This window comes from Physella acuta, unplaced genomic scaffold (assembly GCF_028476545.2).
Source record: "Physella acuta isolate Inbredline_101_S28 unplaced genomic scaffold, ASM2847654v3 ptg000096l, whole genome shotgun sequence".
Taxonomy (NCBI): domain Eukaryota; kingdom Metazoa; phylum Mollusca; class Gastropoda; family Physidae; genus Physella; species Physella acuta.
In genome coordinates, this window is record NW_026731616.1 from 119,947 (window position 1) to 141,296 (window position 21,350).

The 21,350-nt window shown below is 35.4% G+C and overlaps 2 long non-coding RNA genes and 1 pseudogene across 2 annotated transcripts; 1 reads left to right on the plus strand and 2 right to left on the minus strand.

The window, feature by feature from the left end:
• Positions 1-722: 722 nt before the first annotated feature.
• LOC131929833 (uncharacterized) lies at positions 723-2,459 on the minus strand. The gene is made up of 3 exons (XR_009384007.1): positions 2,365-2,459; positions 1,255-1,339; positions 723-817 (listed from the first exon to the last, which is right to left on the minus strand). It is a non-coding gene; the product is annotated as an uncharacterized LOC131929833 (long non-coding RNA).
• A 6,670-nt stretch (positions 2,460-9,129) lies between these two features.
• Positions 9,130-19,234, minus strand: LOC131930055 (uncharacterized). Its single transcript, XR_009384079.1, has 3 exons — positions 19,100-19,234; positions 12,762-12,846; positions 9,130-9,389 (listed from the first exon to the last, which is right to left on the minus strand). It is a non-coding gene; the product is annotated as an uncharacterized LOC131930055 (long non-coding RNA).
• LOC131930082 (uncharacterized) lies at positions 9,967-10,080 on the plus strand (annotated as a pseudogene).
• Positions 19,235-21,350: the final 2,116 nt, after the last annotated feature.

A 21,350-nucleotide genomic window follows, 5' to 3' on the forward strand; every position in this document is an offset into this window, starting at 1 on the left:
GGACAGTAAAGCGACATCTTCCCTTCAAATGCCAAGAAACACAAGAACTGTACTTTATCTGTCCAATTGATCGCTAGGTCTAAAGAGGATTTTTTTACTTTTTTTTTAGCGCGTCAAGATAGGGCATCTCGAGTCTTTTCTTCAAATGACATTACTAACCCAGTCTTTACTCGAATTTAGTACTGACTATAGCCTTGAACCTATAACTCTTCACTCAAACCTAGTACTGATCCTAGCCTGGAGCCTACAAGTCTTCACTTAAACTTAAAACTGACCATGGAGCCTATATCTGCCATAAAACTAATCATAACTCTTGCATCCATACCAGCAGAAATTTAAAAAAAAATCACGACAACAGGGCTGGTAAGTAGGTCGCCAACCAGTTCTACGGCTCAATAAAACCTGCGTAAGCCATATAACTGGTTGGTGACCTACTTACCAGCCCTATTCATTTACTGATAACAAAAATAGCTCCTTAAAACAGATTCCATCGATGTTAAAATCAAAACTAAATCACAGTTCCTGTTCGATATTGTCAATTCAAAATGTATTAAAGTGAATAATCTATCACAAAAACACACACAAACCAGCAACCTTTTTCAGATATTTTCATATCAAAGTAAACAACAGTCGAATACGTAAAACGTATTACTCTCGATGAAAATCAGTAACACTGGTAAACCGAACTTAAAGAAGATCGTGTGTTTCCCAGCGTGTTTTAGTGGTGTTCGCCAATCAATACCACTGGCAATAAGGTGTCACCTCTACCCCTCTAAAATACCATCTGGCCCAACATTTTCCGTGGCAGTAATCGGGTCTGTGAATAGAAAAAAATATCCATACAGATTCTTTTAAGAGCAGGAGTCAAGTAAGATAAGAACATATGGGCGTAACTCAGATAATGTTACTAAAAGATATATATATATATATATATATATATATATATATATATATATATATATATATATATATATATATATACATAAATATATATATATATATATATATATATATATATATATATATATATATATATATATACATAAATATATATATATATATATATATATATATATATATATATATATATATATATATATCATACTGTAATAGAGATTGACAAAAACTTTTAGAGACAAGAAATATTTTGACACACAAACAAACACACACGCACGCACACGCGCACACACACACATGCACACAATTAGCCCCTAACTAAAGATATAAAGATACAAATAAAGGGCAGATACTTACACACACTGAGCCCATGGAATACTGGGACAAGCAGAAACGGTGCATGGGTTGACGAAACAGAAGACTTGGTTAGGGCAGAATAAATCTGAATTAAATAAACCGGGAGTGATCTCCCCTAAACTTTCTCGAATATTCTTATATAAAATAACAGGGGATGGGAACTCGGGCTATAGACATGATTTTTAATCCATTTTAAATACTTAAAGTTTTAAAAATAGAATAAAATCTCGTAGACAAATTAATTGCACACCAAGTGAACGCGAAATAAAAAAGCGCATAATAGTGCGCAATATTATTATTACTTTTAAAATTTACATTAGTTTTTTGAGAAATCGGAAGTAGCGTAAAATACTACTTCCAGTCAACGGAAATGACTCAAAATTTAATAGAAGGTAGAGAATTAGATCTTTTACTTACGTATGAAATTTCATTTATCTATCTGAAATAGTACTCAAGTTATAGGCTTTTGAAAAATTCAAAGTAGGAAAAGTACCACTTCCGGTTATCGGAAATCGCTCAAAAGTTGATACGGATCTACGATTTTGATAAAATACTTATATATGAAATTTCATCAACCTAGCTGTAACGGTACTCAAGTTATCGTGTTTACACACGGACACACACACACACAGACACACACACAGACACACAGACATACGGACAAGATTGCAAAATTATGTTTTTCCGTATCAGTGAGATGCAAAACGTCGAGATTTGCAAAAATCTCGATTTTTTTTTTTTTGCACGATTACAAGACTTTCTCTATACTTCGTATATACGAGAAAGTAAAAAAGGACATTTACATTTATCGTAGTTAAAATTTGATGAAATGATGTAAAATTACAGTTGTTAAAATTTAACTACATCATGCAAATGTATAGTAGTTAAACCTGATGAAATGATGTAGAATTGCAGTAGTTACAATTTGATAACATCATGATGAAATGATGGAGAAATAAGGTAGTTAAAATTTAATGACATCATAGACAATTACACTGTTATCGATGAAATGAAAAATATTGCTGAAGAAAAAAAATCTTATTTAGTAAACAATAATGGCCATAATTATTTTTTTTTTTACAAAATAAATAAATAAATGACAAGACTTACAGGCCGAAGCGGCCACACAGCCAGCGAGAATCAACAGAGCGACGGCTTTCATGGTGGCTGTATGATGTTTTGTTAGCAGACGTCACAACATAGGCTGCAGACAACAGACTGTAGCCAGTTTTTTTAAAGGGTTTTATATACATACACAGAGTGGGAATACGCTCATTAAAAAATAATTAAAAGTACATAATTTTTATGATGTGCTTTAATTAGAGTGTATAAAAATTAAAAATCTACGCTTCGGGGTATACTGTCACGCTTGAAAGAACAAATTGTGCACCAGTATACCAACTGCAACGACTATCAAGTCTAATCATCAATCATTTAATTTAAACACTTCCATTTTGGCTTACTTTTTCTTGATTAATTATCTTCCTCATTTTCGACGAACTTTATATTACGGTGTCTTCCCTCAACCCTTTGGCTAACAAGCGAGGCTTGGGGGGGGGGGGGGGGGGGGGGGTAGACGAAGATAAAAAAAAAATAATTAAAAAGTTTTTTAATACAAGAGAGCAAACAATTTTTCCTTTAGACCTTTTTAAAGGTACATCCGTATAATATGTGTTTTCATAAAAAAAATTGGTGGGAAAATCTTGGTAAATATGACAGCGGCGGCCATCTTGAAAAAAGAACCTCTTTGTACCATTCATTAAGTACTATATTTTAAGCCCAATAAAGAATGATTTCATAACCCTCCGGGGTATTCAGCTAAAAATATTAAGTACCGATCTACAAACTTAGTATGAATTTTTAAATTTTGGGTCCGTTAAAAAATACTTGTTTTAATGCCCCAAATTTCCCCAAAATTTAGTGTTTTGAAAGAACCCAAAATTTGAAAATTCATAATAAGTTAGTTTGAGAATATGCATTTAAATTTAATTTCTTAGCTGAGTACCCCACAATATGGTAGAAGATTATGAATTCATTGTTTATTGGGCTTAAAATATAGTATTTTATGAATGGTGGAAATCCTAAGAACGAGTTGATTTTTCAAGATGACCACCGTTGTCCTAATTACAAAGATTTTTCAAATTGTTTTAAAAATCGAAACACATATGCGGATGTAGGCCAACCTGAAAAAGCTAAAAAAAATAAATAATTGTTTAATAACGAGTATTAAAAATGTATTTTTTAAAACCGGAGCCTACCCACTTAAAACACTTTGATTCCGACGCTGGCGTACGCAGTGGTGGTAGTAGGGGGGGGGGGGGTCAGCGGTCGACAATGTCAATCATCTCCAATCAATCTCCAATGGATACATGCATGGTCGTTGTGTCAAGGACTTAATACCGTAATAAACGTTAAACGTTTACGTGACAAAAATCTCAACCCTCTCCCCAAACAAAAAAATATAATGGGATGGGAGTGGGGGATTTAGTAGATTTGGCCTGTAGGTCAAGTTTCAAGGATTTGGAGATTATTGGGGTTTAGTTAATTTTTGTTAGTTTTTAATGATTTACTTTTTAAAATTTTCGGATGCGTTTTAAATGACCGACGATTTTGTTACAGGCAGTTTCGTAAATAATATTACGTTGACAGAAAGGTATTGTTTTGAGTCAGTTATATTTTAAATTTAAACTTGATTGAGAATTTACTTAACTTTTCATTTTATAATGTTATAACCTGTTTGTATTTTTCTTTGATTTAAAACTGTAGGAAGTGATATTGCTGTAATAAAAAATGTATTGAGAATATAAGAAGCATTAGTTGTATTTAACAACCGATTTACAATATTTAGAATACTCTACTTTTAATCGCAATTTTTAAAAAAATGATTTTTTTGAATTTTGCTATTTTGAAATGAATTTAATTAAGATTTGAATTTTCAGAAAAAAATAAGTTTAATTATTTGTTAATGAGTTTACATGTAATTGTTTTTTTAGAAGAATTTAATTTAATTTTCAATTTTAAGAAAAAAACTATCTTAATAGCATTTTTTAAAATAATTTATTTACAGAAGAATTTACTTCTTTAAAATAATTTAATTTTGATTTAAATAGCAATTTATTTATAATTTATTATTGCAATTAAAAAAAAACTTTTAGATTTAATAGGAGTTTATTATTCATTGTAATTTTTAAATACTTTAACTTCAATAAGACTTTACTTTTAATTGCAATTTTTAGAAAAAGTAAATATAATTGTAATTTTTCTGTTTGAATATTAAACCGCATGAAACTACTAGGGTTTTGTAAAGTATTTGATGAAAGAAAAATTAGAGCATTCTTTATAATGAGCCATCCCTGGCTATTAAAAAAGTCAACATACGGGACATTGTGTTTATTTGAGCTCATACATCATCAAATGTTATGCATGCATTAAGGCTATAGTTTAGTGCTATTGACTTTTTACTAATAGGTTCTACATATTTTCTTTTACTTTATTTCTGTGATTTTTTTGTTGTGTTAACTGATTTCACTGTAACAACAGATCATTTTTAAAAACAAACAATAACATTAAGAATTATACCTTATAAGGCGAATAATTGTTATAGACAATATAAATATCATTTGTTAAACCGAAAAGTCTCGAGTTCGAACCCTCGGGCAGATGAGGCTCGTTAGCTGGGGACAGCCACTCTTCTAGGAGAGACAACTCCAACATCAAACAACTGCTGCCTTGTAGTTTGTTCTTGGTTGGACAAAGGCTATGGAAGCAAATCCAAAAAGAAAAGCAGGCTGAAATCGGAGTCAACGGCCTTAAGGGCACATAACCAGTTGACACGTATACTTAATTGTGATGGAGACGTGGTCGAGTCGGCAAAAGCTCATGGTTGTTAAATTCGAAAATTCTCGAGTTCAAACCCTCTGGCAGATAAGGCTCGATCCCTTTCAACGTTAAAAATTAAGAGCGAAGAAGAAAAAGATCTGGAAGTAATTAATGTCCACAATTTAGCATTCTTTTGCCTAATTTAAATATTATTATGGGTGTTAGTTTACTCTGTATATGCAAAACGAAAAGTGGTGGAATAATTCCAGATTATATATTAATATTTTCTTATAAATTAATTCGTAAATTTACCGTTTAAAAAAATACAACTTAAACCTCAAACAAACTCTTTTCCAAACCATTATTATTACTTCAACCACAAGTCAAAACTACAGAAATTTGACATTAAAATATCATAAAAGTATATTGTTACGCTATCTCAATTATAGTTTTTGTTTTTTTAAAATACATTAGAAAATAACGATTAGGCGCAATCTAGACTGGCCCTAATACTCTCCAATTAAAAAAAAACTGTATTGGGATGCTCGTAAATCTGTAGACCACCGTCCCTTGAGCCCACAATGTTGGACTTGTTGTCTGACTCCTCTGATATAAACAATATTAAGAACGACGAAAAAGAAGAAAAAACAATAACAAGAATTAAATCTTAACCCCAATCTACCAGAAGTTAAAAGTAAAGCCTAATCTAACCCTAAAATATAACTCATCTTTACATTGTCAATGTAGTTCAATACTAACTGACGAAATGGAAACTAAACACAAGTTCACAACTCGCATTAAGTAAACTCAGTTATTGCATTTTAATTCCTATTTTTCCTAGTTATTAGTGCCATTTCCTGAATTTTATTTTAACAAACAATTTTTATAGCACATTTAGCAGAGTTTGATGAATTTATCTCAATTTTGTGATTTTTACTTTCTCGTATATACGTAGTATAGAGAAAGTATTGTAATCGTGCAAAAAAAAATCGAGATTTTTACAAATCTCGACGTTTTACACCTCACTGATACGGAAAAACATAATTTTGCAATCTTGTCCGTATGTCTGTGTGTGTGTGTGTCTGTGTGTGTGTCTGTCCGTGTGTAAACACGATAACTTGAGTACCGTTACAGCTAGGTTGATGAAATTTCATATATAAGTATTTTATCAAAATCGTAGATCCGTATCAACTTTTGAGCGATTTCCGATAACCGGAAGTGGTACTTTTCCTACTTTGAATTTTTTAAAAGCCTATAACTTGAGTACTATTTCAGATAGATAAATGAAATTTCACATGTAAGTAAAAGATCTAATTCTCTACCTTCTGTTAAATTTTGAGTAATTTCCGTTGGCTGGAATTTTACGTAATTTACGCTACTTCCGATTTCTCAAAAAACTAATGTAAATTTTAAAAGTACTAATAATATTGCGCACTATTATGCGCTTTTTTTATTTGCGTTCACTTGGTGTGCAATTAATTTGTCTACGAGATTTTATTCTATTTTTAAAACTTCAAGTATTTAAAATGGATTAAAAATCATGTCTATAGCCCGAGTTTCCATCCCCTGTTATTTTATATAAGAATATTCGAGAAAGTTTAGGGGAGATCACTCCCGGTTTATTTTATTTGTTTTGTTTTTTTGCTTGACACTTTCCGGTGAGACTCCATATGGCGGTGGTAATGTTTTCCTCTCATGCTGAAAACATGCTCTTCTATCAAGTCTCTGACGTGTGCATTTGAAGACCCGGGGGCTAAAAGTATTTAAATCACCAAAACAAGAGGTCACGTGGTTTGATACAATTAATTTTATTTAAAAATTATATCGGCAAAGGTTTGAATAAAAATTACAAGTTTATTTTTTATGAAGTGACGTTTTAAAAGTATTGATCTCGAAGTTCTTGTACAGCCAATCATGATTTGTCTTACGAAAGTAAATTTCGTGTTATAGCTTAGGCTTGATGAAAATAAATAGAAATGTAGCGTTAAACTAAAAAAAAAGTATTTTCAAGTTATCTGATTTTGAAACCTTTATAACATTGATTTTAAACAGATCAAATTTCTGAATTATTTTCCGGCTTGTCTTTTCTTATATTTTTAAAAAGGCCGCTTTGATGAGTATATCCATATTAACAATAATAATATGATACAAGGATTCTCGTCAACTCGGTAATGACCATTAGTTTCAATCCGAAGAAAGAAATCAACATCCTTTATAGTGTTTTCTGAATGATTTATGGCTAAGTGATGTTTTAAGTTTTGAAGACTGTAAATAACTTTGCACGATACCCATTGCGGTTTCTCTATCCCGTTGCTAATCAAGCGAAGTTAAATTCCTCTTTTCAGACCTGACGATCAATAGGGCAGATGAAGTAGAGTTCACATGTTTCTTGACCTCGGCACAGGAAGGGATGATGTAATGAACACTATGCCCAGCCGCCTTTACTTTCCTTAACGTGAGTCAAGTGTGAGGGTGTCAGGAATCCCAAAGAAAGCACAACACGATACTATTATAGAATTCTTTATTTCAGCATCTCCCGTCCTCCGGTCACAAAATACACCTCCCTGCTTTTACACTCAACCTTCAACTGCCGTCCGCATTCATCCCTACACACCACCTTTCTCTCGCTCACAACACAGCCACTGTCACCCGACCAGTCGCTTCCCTTGTACCCTCGTTCACTCCGTACAACAACATACACGTCAACACACCCGGCCTCGCGTCTCACTACATGCTACATACACACACTCAGTGCTCCGTTCCACGTATTCACCGTTCATACACATTACATCACCACATCAAGTACCCATTAGAGCTGGATTGACTCAGGGGACGTCCTTTAGTCACAAGTCCGAACTGAGATCTGAACTCGAGACCTTCCGGCTAGCAGTCATGCGTCTAAGCGAGTAAGTAAACCCTAATTTATTTTAGTTTACTGCTTAAGTTGGCTAACCCTCAGAAAACTTTTCTGGTTGGTAACCCGTGGTTATAGACAGAGGCGTAGCGACCCTTCCCGGCGCCCGGGGACAAACTTTCGATTTGCACCCCTCCTCGAGCTTTTCATTTGCACCCCCCCACTCAAACTTTCAATTTGCACCCCCCCTCAAACTTTCGATTTGCACCCCCCCCCCCTCGAACTTTTCATTTGCACCCCCCCCCTCAAACTTTCAACTTGGCGCCCCCCCCTAAGGTCGGCGACCGGGGACATATGTCCCCCCCCCGCCCCCCCCCCTCGCTACGCCTCTGGTTATAGAGACCTCTTTACTTGTATCGATGTCTAAGGCATCGTATTCAGCAATTTGATTTGAGCTTCCACACTCGAGTCAGTATTCGACTACTATGGGTAATCGCAGGTTTGTGCAACAATAGAGGGAATCAAATTATTTTCGAGATCTGATCGTTCTTAGGGTGGTAAAACAACGAAAGTTTAACATAACTGACTTCTTGATACTGTGTTGCTTAATATGTTTACATGTACAGCATACTTTTTTTAACCACCCACGCTTAAGGCAATGTTTAGTAGATCCTTCTTATTCTACTCTAAGGACTTTGATGTTTAGCAAAGAAATTTGCTTCTTTTGTTTTAAGCTAAGGATGTAAATAATCATATAAATGAAGATTTTTTGTTTCTCTGGCATCCGGTTGTTTGCTAGTGTGGTCAACTGTTTTTTAGCCAAAGTAAATCAAGGCCATTTGGGTGACTTTTTTTTCATCACTTTGTACCTGATTAACTGTTTATTGTTGTGAATGTGGGGTCGGGCAGATGAGGCTCGTTAGCTGGGGACAGCCACTCTTCTAGAGAAAAGCAGGCTAAAATCGGAGTCAATGTCCTCAATGGCGCATAACTAGTTGACACGTATCCTTAATTGTGATGGAGGCGTGGTCGAGTCATCAAAGCTCATGGTTGTTAAATTCGAATAAGTTTCGAGTTCAAACACTCTGATAAGGCTCGATCCCTACCAACACTAAAAATTAAGAACGAAGAAGAAGTTGTAAATGTGTTTGTAACCTTTTGTCAGCAATCTACAAATCAAAAGAACAAAATTTAAATTGGTTGACAACCCACGATTTTAATTCATCATTAATTACAAAATATACAAAAAAAGCAGATACAATTCGATTTAGAAAATATATTTTGATCAAGAAAAACAACGATACGATGCAATGAAACGTAAAGTATAAGTGAGACTTAAGTTGGGTTCACCTAGGAAAGGTGAGACTTGGTCTATTAATTATGATACCACTGGCAGTATGGTGTCACCTCCACACCCCTGAAGTACCACCTTGCTAAACACCTTCCGTAGCAATAATCGGACCTGTGAATGCAGGCAAATAGCTGATCAGAGAAATAAATTGTGCAAAATTATTAAATTATCAGTGAGATCAGTTGTAAAAAATTATTACATTAACAAGAAGATCAGTTGTAAATAGTTATTACATTAACAAGGAGTTGAGTCAGTGGCGGAACTAGAAAAAAAGGGCCACCCCACAAAACAATTTTTAGGCCCCCCATATATATATACACATATATATATACACATATATATCTATATCTATATAAATATTTACACACACACACACACATATATATATATATATATATATATATATATATATTTATATATATATATTTATATATATATATATATATATATATATATATATATATATATATATATATATATATATATATATATATATATATATATATATATATATATATATATATATATAGCAACAATGAGCTTTACCGACTCGACCACGCCGACCCCTATATACAAACATTAAATACGAACATAAGATACTCATTGCTGGCCTCTTCGGGTTTGAAAAAAAAATGTTTTTTTTTTCAATTAATACAAATTACAACAACTTGTCTTGTCTGTAAGTGCGTTAGTCTGTTTAAAAAAGACAATAAAATTGGAACGATACAGAGAAGATTAGCATGACCCTCGCGCAAAGATGACACGCAGAATCGTGAAGTCTGTTTAAAAAAAGCAGTTTTATATTATTAATATTATCTATATATATAAAGCAAAGTGGTCAAGTGCCCGATAGGGCACTTCCCGGCGCCGTAGGCGCGTCAAATTTGGCACGATGGTGCCTTGGGGCGATAGAACACGAGGGACGGTGACGGTTCGCCGAAAAGTCTACGGAGAGGGGGTCAAAACTGACCTCGACTGACCGGTGCCTTATATGGGCTATATTACGAAAAAAATTCCGACGACGACACCCCTTGAAATTTTGTGAGATGGTAGGAGAACGCCTTGGGGTGTCATAAAAAACTCGGCATATCTGGGAAAACTTCGTAAACGGGTCAAAACTGACCAGTTGTATTTCCCTATATAATCTTTGTATTTTATGGGAAAAACAGAGGGTAATTTCAAAACGGATTTTAGGGCACTCACTCTCTTTACATCTGGCTAATTTTTGACATGCTTATAGGTAAATGGCTTTGCCGTAGGGCCGACCTGTCGGCTTTACTCAAAGCCCTCGAAGAGGGCTAAAAAGTGACCGCGAGTGAAATTCTCTTTATATGAGATCTATTACGAAAAACAAATTCCTCCGACGACCCCCCTTGATATTTTGTGAGGTGGTAGGAGAACGCCTTGGGGTGTCACAAAAAACTCGGCATATCTGGGAAAATTTCGTAAAGGGGTCAAAACTGACCAGTTGTATTTCCCTATATAACCTTTGTATTTTATGGGGAAAACAGGGTAATTTCTACGCAAATTTTAGGGTACTTACTCTTTGTATAACTGGCTAATTTTTTGCATACACTTCTATAGATGAATGGACCGTATGGAAAAACTGTTGGTCAGCATCAAAGCCCTCGAAGAGGGCTAAAAATGACTGCGAGTGAAATTCTCATTATACGAGATTTGGTCATTTGGTCTATGAGCAGGTAATTTTAATGTAACAATTTTTTTTATATTTTGTATACTCTTTTTAAGAAAAAACAAAAATCATAAAGTATAGCATTGTTTTAAATGGATATTTTGTTATAGATTAAGTTTTGTATTGTTTTGAAATTATAAAATTAATTGCAAAAGTAATTTAATATAATATTTGATTGATAATTTTTATGAAAGCCCTTTCAGTTCTAATAACCTTGCGAGTAATAAGTTTGCGAATATTCCATCAAATTATGGGTACCAAAAAAGTACCCCACTGAATAAATTTAGGCCCTAAGCATTTAACATAACCTATTAATTAATCATTCAATTTCTCAACTTTTTTAAAAACCTAAGCGAAGCTAGGCAGTATGCCTAGTCTTTGATAAAACACCCATTAACCCTTTAGTCGGTCAAAAGAATATAAAACATGAAAGCTTTGTATAAGTAATGGTGTCTCGCGTTATGTTTATTTTTATGTTTTTTTTTGTATTTATATTATTAATTTTAAATACATTTCCTTTTTATACAATGTCATTCTTTTGTAAGTACTTTATAGAATAATAATTAAGAGAAGTAATTGCTTTTAAATTTGTTTAGTACAAATCTATTAAAAGTAATAAAAGGAGCTTATGAGCACCCCTATTTGACTATTTAAAAAAGGGAAATAAGTCATGGAAGTGGTTTGAACGTTTGCTTATCTTTGATAAGTTTGATTGTAGGAGAAAGAGGACTCGGCTTACACAGTGGTTTAAAAACAAAAGGGAAAAAATATTCAAGAGCGTGGGGTGGTGTCTGTAGAATAAAGATAATCCAATCGCAGCTACAGTAATCTTTTTATAAAATAACCATCAAGTCAAAAATGCAAGAAAATTAATTATTTTTTTAACTAACAAAAAAGTTATTATGGTCGGCTGGGCCCTTAAATGGCGTGCCCCCCCCCCCCCCCCCCGCATTGTGGGGTCTGGCGGCACTGTAGTTCCGCCCCTGAGTTGAGTTGTAAATAATTAAAAAACTAGCCGTCTCGGCCAGGTTCTGCTCTGGCCTTTGTGAAAAGCGTATCTGAAAATAACCGTAGCTTGTGTTTTTTATTACGCATTAAATACCCTAATAATAATCATAACCTTAAACCTAACTCTAACTATATATTTTAGATTTGCGTTGTTTTCTTTTGTAAACTACATACACTTCCTTTCAGTGGCGTAGCCAGGATCGTCTCAATGGGGGGGGGGGGGGGGTTTCCAATTTTTACCCGGGGGCAAACTTTCGATTTGCACCCCCCCCCTCAGACTTTTGATTTGCACCCCCCTCAAACTTTCGATTTACACCCCCCTCATACTTTACATATATACCGAGGGGTCTATGGTGAGGGGGTTATGACCCCCCTAACCCCCTGCCTACGCCACTGCTTCCTTTAACAGAAAAGAATTTAGGCGTTTAATTTTGTGTCTCTATGACCAATGCCGTCTTTAGTATTGTGTATCCTTTTCGACATTAGATTTTCAATGCTATTTTTTTTTATTTTACAATCAATGTCGTCATTCTTATTTTGTACTTTCCGTAGTTTAAATATATTATTGATATTGTTTCATTGCCATATTTTTCTATTCCTTTCATTTGACGTCATTCTCTTTGCCATTGATAGTTTTTATGCTACTTAAATTTTCCCTAGAGCGTTTTTGTCACAAATATAAACAAACAACACAAACACACACGCAAACATAAACACTTCTGCATTTGTATATTTAAAGTTGTGTTTCTGTATTCGAATATGTTCTTTACACAGGTACTTACACACACACGGCCCAAGGAATGCTGGGACATCTGGCAACCATACACGGATCTACATAGCAGTAGACTCGATTCGGGCACGCAAAATCTGAAGACAGAATGTAGGCATTAGTGTGCTGAATGTGGGATATTTGAAGACATAATGCAGGTAAACAAAATGCAGACTCTATAAAGTGAAAAAGTGCAATTTGTAAATATTATCGAAAACATAGTGGTTTAGCATCACCGATGGATCGATTATAGTCTGAAATATTCCCTTATTTAAAAAATAAGTTATTTCGTTCAGCTAGGGTTTTGGTTATAATTTAGTAGCTAATAATAATAACTATGTACAAATTTGACAATATAAACTTACCGAAAATTATTTAACGTATAAACATTTTAATAACATTAACAGTAGTTTCATTTGTAAAATTTTTATTACTGGTGAGTTTGTGTATAATTTAAACGTTTTGAAATATATCTTCCGGTAACCTCCCTTGACAAAAAATAAATTTAAATTTGTAAATGTTGTTCGCTTATTTCAGTGAGAATATAAAAAAAAATGTCATTAAAACAGCTTTTAAATTGATTTTATAATAATGTTAAAATGTGATTGATCCACAAAAATTGTGTTACTCAAAACATCTTGTCATTCAAATTCATTGATTTCTTCTTACTGCAATTGATATTTTAAGTTTACTTATACCAATATCATTAAATATGCTCATAAATTAATTCTTGTATACGAATTTTGTAAAGATTAAAAAGTTTCGCGTCCTCTTTTTAATGCAAGGTTTGTCTTTTGAATAATTCAAGGCGTCCTAATAATTTCAAGTTGATTGTACACAATGTGCTCGAGTCTGGGCAAACATGTATTATATTTCCCGCTGTATACGTTATAAAGCAAGGTAAAACAAAAATATCAATCTCATGTTGGTGTTACCTTTTTAATGATTGAAGTTTGCAAAACTAAATTATTTTTGAGGAAATTTATTTACTTTCTCTTATTGATTTTATGCATTTTTAACTACATCGAAAGCACGGTCTATTGTTGATATCGATTTTGAAAGAGTTTTTCTAAATTAAAACCACCCCCCACTCACCCCCCCACCCCCCCCCACTCACCCCCCACCACCCCCCCCCCACACACACACCACCCCCCCCACCCACCCCCTCTTAAAAAAAACATGTCTACCGTCCCATTCAACGAAATATAATTATATACTTTTTCCAGTGTCCGCCCCCTCCCCGAAAATTCTACACCCGCCCCCGAAAATTCCAAGTACCCCCACCCCTCTCCGGGGAGGAAAAAAGTCTGAAAGAAACACCGGTGTCGCGCTTAGCCACTACCCGAAGAATTGCATTAAAGAAATTGCAAGAAAACCACTTTTTAGATTAGACACATTAATTAGGCGGTAATTTTATTACAGAGTATCGATGAAGAAATTTCTTTTGAGTTGGGGAGGGGGGGGGGGGGCTCAGACGTTCTTACGCGGGGGGTGGGGCTTCGCCCCTACCCGAAGAATTGTATGCAAGAAACTCTTCACGCAAACCATTTAGATTAGACAAAATTTCCTTTTTAATTCAATGTTTACTCGAGAATCAATGACGTCATATTACTGTGTGCACTATCCGGCTTGAGATTATTTTCTACTCTGTGCTAAATGTGTCGACGTAATACTTCGTTTTTCGAATTACTATGCATGTTTTTAATTTCCTTGTGTTTTCTCTAGAGCGTTCTTGTCAGATAGATAGATAGATAGACAGACAGCGAAACTATTAGTATTAATATATATATACGAGAAAAATGGCCCGTTGAGGAAGAGTTCAACGGGCGCTAGGCTGATAGTGCTGTCTCTTTTCTCTAAACTAAAACCAACTCACCCCCCACCCCCCACCCCATATTACTGTGTGCACTATCCGGCTTGAGATTATTTTCTACTCTGTGCTAAATGTGTCGACGTCATACTTCGTTTTTCGAATTACTATGCATGTTTTTAATTTCCTTGTGTTTTCTCTAGAGCGTTCTTGTCAGATAGATAGATAGATAGACAGACAGCGAAACTATTAGTATTAATATATATATACGAGAAAAATGGCCCGTTGAGGAAGAGTTCAACGGGCGCTAGGCTGATAGTGCTGTCTCTTTTCTCTAAACTAAAACCAACTCACCCCCCACCCCCCACCCCCACAAAATTGCCTTTTTATTCAATGTTTACTTACTCGAGAATCAATGACGTCATATTACTGAGATTATTTTCTACTCTATGCTAAATGTGACCGCGTCATACTTCGTTTTTCGAATTACTGTGCATGTTTTTATTTTGCTTGTGTTTTCTCTACAGCGTTCTTGTCAGATAGATAGATAGATAGATAGATAGACAGACAGCGAAACTATTAGTATTAATATATATATACGAGAAAAATGGCCCGTTGAGGAAGGGTACAACGGGCGCTAGGCTGATAGTGCTGTCTCTTTTCTCTAAACTAAAACCAACCCACCCCCCCACACACCACCACCCCCACCCCCACCCCCCCACCCCCACACACCACCCCCCACCCCCCACCCCACCCCCCTAAAAACATGTCTACCGTCCCATTCAACGAAATATAATTATATACTTTTTCCAGTGTCCGTCCCCTCCCAGAAAATTCTACCCCCGCCCCCGAAAATTTCAAGTACCCCCCACCCCTCTCCGGGGAGGAAAAAGTCTGAAAGAAACACTGGTGTCGCGCTTAGCCACTACCCGAAGAATTGCATTAAAGAAATTGCAAGAAAACCACTTTTTCGATTAGACACATTAATTAGGCGGTAATTTTATTATAGAGTATCGATTAAGAAATTTCTTTTGAGTTGGGGAGGGGGGGGGGCTCAGACGTTCTTACGCGGGGGGTGGGGCTTCGCCCCTACCCGAAGAATTGTATGCAAGAAACTCTTCACGCAAACCATTTAGATTAGACAACATTTCCTTTTTATTCAATGTTAACGCGAAAATCAATGACGTCATATAACTGTGAGCACTCTCTGGGTTTGAGATTATTTTCTACTCTGTGCTAAATGCGTCGACGTCATACTTCGTTTTTCGAATTACTGTGCATGTTTTTAAATTGCTTGTCTTTTCTCTAGAGCGTTCTTGTCAGACAGATAGATAGATAGATAGATATAGATAGAGAGACAGCGAAACTATTATTATAGATATATATAGTTTTTCAATTAAGGATCAGACTATATATATATATATATATATATATATATATATATATATATATATATATATATATATATATATGGCCGATTCTAGCCGGAATAAGATACGCATGCGATGCGCATGCGTAATGGAGAGAAACTACTACTTGCCTTAGCGGCGATGTTTTCGATGGTACTGCGCATGCGTGTGTTTACAACCGCAGAACCCTAACACCAACCCTAATCCTATCCTTAACCCTATCCCTAATCCTATCCCTAACCCTATCCCTAACCCTAATCCTATCCCTAACCCTATCCCTAATCCTACCCCTAACCCTCATTCTAGCCCTAACCCTAGCCATACGTCACTGCGCATGCGCAGAGCTATCTTTTGCCGACTAAGTGGAGACGTTGGGGAGAACAATCTTCTTCCGAGTAGACACTTCGTATAAATATATATACATACATATATATATATATATATATATATATATATATATATATATATATAGAGAGAGAGAGAGAGAGAGAGAGAGAGAGTCTGATCTTCATTCAGATATTTAAATAAAGTCCTGAGCAAGATCAATTTTTTTTTGTTATAATACTTTTATTTTCAAATAGAAATAATTACATCAGTATACCACCCTGTGTATGTGTTAGTCTTTAATATAGTTCAATATAGTCTCAGTTTTGTAGATTTGTCTTTCAGCGCGCCCAGCCAATGAGTGGTGGCAGTAGCTGATTTTTACTACGTTCATCATGCGACACATTTCAACTATTCCTGAAACTTTCGTTCTCAAAATTTTACATATTATTTACAAAATAAAATTTGTATTTTAATGGGGTGGGTGGGGGGGAAGGTTAATTCATGGGCCAAAAGTACTTTGCTATTTCTGAAAATTTAAAGTTATAATTGGGACAATATTTGGCTATAATAAATGGAAGTGATGAGTTATAGTAAACTTTATATTAACAAAATTTGGCTTCAAAGGTTGGTCTAGGCTTCCTAAAGACGGGGGGGGGGGGGGGGGGGGGGGGGGGGGGGAGGTGGGGGGGGGGGGGGAGAAGTACAAATAGTTATATCTGAAGTATACAAGAAAAACATGATATATTATGTACAATAGGTAGTTGCTATTTCTGAATAATAAAGTTGAAAAAGGGACAATATTTGTCTATAATAAATAAAAGTGATGAGTTATAGTAAACTTTATATTATCAAAATTGGCTTCAAACGTTGGCCTAGGCTTCCTAAAAGAGGGGAGAAGTACAAATAGTTATAAATGAAGTATACAAGAGAACATGATATATTAATAATATTATTATGTACAATAGGTAGGATTTATCGATCAACAATTCAGATGTAAGTTTTTCAAAGTAAATAGAAACAACAGTCGAGGTAATAATCGCCTTTCATGTGATAAGTTTAAATAAAAACTCTTAGAAATTAAGTTCAGTGAAAGGTTTCGTGTGTAAAATGTTGTGCAATAGTAGTTCAATGAATAAAAAACTGCGGTAGTTTGAGACACAGTCATATCATTGTTTTTTTATGCATAAGTAATGTTATATTAAGCTAAGATGTTCTACTGTTATTTTTGTTACAGTTGTTTTTCTTTTTACTTTTAAGAATTTTAGAAAAATACTTATGGTAGTCTCCCTTTTACGTATACAAATTGTTAACGGAAAGTTTAAAATTACTTAAATTAAAATTACTCTGTCAAAACGTAATATTTAATAAATTAATATAGTGTTTATTCAATATTAAAACTACATAGTAACACAATCTATCTCAGACGGAATAAAGTTTATGAAGTATGACTTGTAAAATTTATGAATAAGTGGGAAAGTAAATTGAAAACGAAAGAAAAATGGCGGATATTATGGTGGTGAAGATGTGATTCATGTGAAATGTGTTGGAAGTGGGAAGTGGAAAGCGCGACCCACAGATATACACAATGGATTTAGATTTTATTGCTTAGTACGTGTGTCCTATACAGGATATTTGCAGGCTGTAAACCTTATTTCATCTCTTTATATGTTTTGCATACTTTACCTAAGTGTCGCCTTGTCCCCTTTAAAAAAAAAATTGCTACTTACGCATCACAAGTAATTGTAAAGCGATATTTTATTTTAAAGAAAAACATAGGTTTTTGAGACCATAACAACTTGTATATATATATATATATATATATATATATATATATATATATATATATATATATATATATATATATATATATATATATATATATATATATATACATATTTGGCTTTGATTACCAAACTAACCTATTTCCATGCTATACAAAAGCCGCCTTCTTTAATAATTACTACTGTTACTTTAAAATATAAGACAATGAAACAGTGGCGTCACAAGGCGTGATGGGGGGGGGGGGGTGGGTTGCGGCCCGCACCCGATGACAAAATTTAGGGGTAACACTATGAAGAAAAATGTTAACATTTACTTTCAAGGCAATGTTTTATTCCGCTTAAATAACTAAATGGGATGGTGTGGTTTAGTGGTAGAGAGTTAGACTGCTGGCCCGAGAGTCTCAAGTTCGGATCCGGGTTCATATCAGTGGTACGTCTTTGAGTCCACCCAGCTCTGATGTGTACCTAACTTACATTAGGGAAACAAAGGCGGCTGGGCATAGTGCTGACCACACTATCCCTTCATATGTCGAGATCTCTGAAGCAGATGAACTCTACTTTATGTTTCTCGGGCACGAATTGGAATTGATGATGATGATAATGATGATGACGATGATGATGATGATGAAATAACTAAATAGTAAGGGAAAGGGGCGACACCTAACCGAAAATGCAAAATTAATGAATGGGGGTGTCGTGACAACCTCGGTCACCGCACCGGGGTGACACCCAACATAATGAGGTGACACCCAACATAATGACGGTGACACCCGACATAATGACTCCATAATGAGACATAATGAGACATAACTTAAAAGAACAATGAACACAGATGACATAGTACTTCTGGACGCAATTTGAATATCACACACCTTGATAACAAACAAAAGCCCATGTTCTCTATGGATCATAGTCTTCAAAATCGTTTAAATTTTTCCCAAACATCTATAAATAGAGAAATAAAAAACCCAACAAAAACCAAAAATATTAATTAAAATTACGAAACAAAAAATAAATGACTCACAAGCGTAGGTAGCAGCGCAACAGGCAAGTAACACAATCAACGAAATGATTCTCATTGTGTTGGTCTTCTTTCTCTCAGCAGACGTTGGTCTAGCTTAGCTGCAGACGATAGATTGTGGCCAGTTTTTTCACGTCTGCTTTTTATATACAATCAAACCTGTTGTAACATGCGAATTTCGTGGTATTCGAGTTAATTAATTTTTAAAATTTTGTTTACATTTAAAAAATATTTAACGCACAGGTGAAAGACCATGCCTAAGGGTAAACTAGAATGATGGATAGTGTCCGTAAAATTTGTACTAATATTCAATTCGTTTCGCCAATCAAATTAAAGAAAGAAAAAATATGTACCGTTTGATTAAAACGCGGTATTGTTGTGTTTATCTACTTGATGATCTTCCTAATCAACGGCGTGATTGATTTTTTGACGTCACCAGCTGCCCGATGGGCTAATTAATGAGCGTTAAAAATATTGTTGGTACCCGCGTTGTTGTCAATTTAGGGTCACAGCGCCATTTTGTACTTCAGAATTTTTTTTTTTCGTAATTTGAAACTATTTTTTTAATAAAGGGGAGGGTGTGGGGAGGTAGTAACTACACCCCCCCCCCCCTTTCAAGATTAAGACCAATGTCGTTGTAAATAATTAATGTAGGTACTTGTATAACATAGACAAGTATCGAATCCGTTATTTTTACCATTATCGATACCGTAACCCTAATTTATACACGTGACCATGGATATCGATGACTCTAAACCTAGTTCTGGCTCTGACACAGTCCCAAACTCTGAACCAAATTCTAATCATAACCATAACATCGATATTGATCTAGCTAGCTAGACCTATCATATCTAGCTAGCCAGACCTATCATGCCTAGCTAGCTAGACCTATCATGAATAGCTAGTTAGACCTATTATACCTTGATAGCTAAACCTTTATTTTTTGCCCAGCTGGGGAGACTTTTTATGTTCAGCAGGCCACAGCTATAAATCCAGCCATCCACAGCGATATATCCATCCATCCACAGCTATAAATCAAGCCATCCACAGCTATAAATCAAGCCATCCACAGCTATAAATCAAGCCATCCACAGCTATAAATCCAGGCACCCACAGTTATAAATCCAGCCATCCACAGCTATAAATCCAGCCATCCACAGCTATAAATCCAGCCATCCACAGCTATAAATCCAGGCACCCACAGCTATAACCCAGCAACTCACAGCTATAAATCAAGCCATCCACAGCTATAAATCAAGCCATCCACAGCTATAAATCCAGGCACCCACAGCCATAAATCCAGCCATCCACAGCTATAAATCCAGCCATCCACAGCTATAAATCCAGGCACCCACAGCTATAACCCAGCAACTCACAGCTAAAAATCAAGCCATCCACAGCTATAAATCCAGCCATCCACAGCTATAAATCAGACATCCACAGCTATAAATCCAGGCACCCACAGCCATAAATCCAGCCATCCACAGCTATAGATCAGACATCCACAGCTATAAATCCAGGCACCCACAGCTATAAACCCAGCAACTCACAGCTATAAATCCAGCCATCCACAGCTATAAATCCAGGCACCCACAGCTATAAATCCAGCAACTCACAGCTATAAATCCAGCCACCCACAGCTATAAATGCAGCCATTAACATCTATAAATCCAGCCACCCACAGCTATAAATCCAGCCACCCATAGCTATAAATCCAGCCACCCATAGCTATAAATCCAGTCATCCACAGCTATAAATCCATTAACCAACAGCTATACCATCCACCCACAGCTATAAATCCAGCCACCCAAAGCTATAAACCCAGACATCCACAGCCATAAATCCACCCACCCACAGCTACACCATCCACCCACAGCTATAAATGCAGCCATTATCAGCTATAAATCCAGCCACCCACATCTATAAATCCAGCCACCCACATCTATAAATCCAGCCACCCATAGCTATAAATCCAGCCACCCATAGCTATAAATCCAGTCATCCACAGCTATAAATCCATTAACCAACAGCTATACCATCCACCCACAGCTATAAATCCAGCCACCCAAAGCTATAAATCCAGCCACCCAAAGCTATAAACCCAGACATCCACAGCCATAAATCCACCCACCCACAGCTACACCATCCACCCACAGCTATAAATGCAGCCATTATCAGCTATAAATCCAGCCACCCACATCTATAAATCCAGCCACCCACATCTATAAATCCAGCCACCCATAGCTATAAATCC